General features: G+C 68.8%; 1 protein-coding gene across 1 annotated transcript in view; it reads left to right on the forward strand.

Moving 5' to 3' along the window:
- Positions 1-311, forward strand: part of C1QTNF1 (C1q and tumor necrosis factor related protein 1) — a 26,707-nt gene that overhangs the window by 465 nt on the left and 25,931 nt on the right. The gene's annotated exons all lie outside the window — the stretch shown is intronic.

Genomic DNA, 311 nt, shown 5'->3' on the forward strand with positions numbered 1-311 from the left:
GGGGGAGCCAGGCCGAGGGGGCAGACGCCTTAGCTGCCGGGCGGCCCGGAGCCCAGTGGGAGGGGCCCTAGTGGCCCTGGTGGCGGTTGTGGCAGAGCGGCAGAAAGACGGGGCGCAGGGGGAGGTCCAAGCCTGGGTCCTGCAGGGAGCGAGCCGGGCTCTGCGGCCGGTGGATGCTGCCAGGAGCGGGGACCTCTCCCTGAGTTTTGTGGGGGCTTCTCTTGCTTCTCTGGCAGTTTTCGGAGGCTGTAAAAGGGAAAGGAATGGTACCCAAGTCCCCCTCTGCTCCTGGGGGGAGCCCCCCACTCCGA

The sequence above is a fragment of the Myotis davidii genome, unplaced genomic scaffold (genome assembly GCF_000327345.1).
Source record: "Myotis davidii unplaced genomic scaffold, ASM32734v1 scaffold991, whole genome shotgun sequence".
Lineage (NCBI taxonomy): Eukaryota > Metazoa > Chordata > Mammalia > Chiroptera > Vespertilionidae > Myotis > Myotis davidii.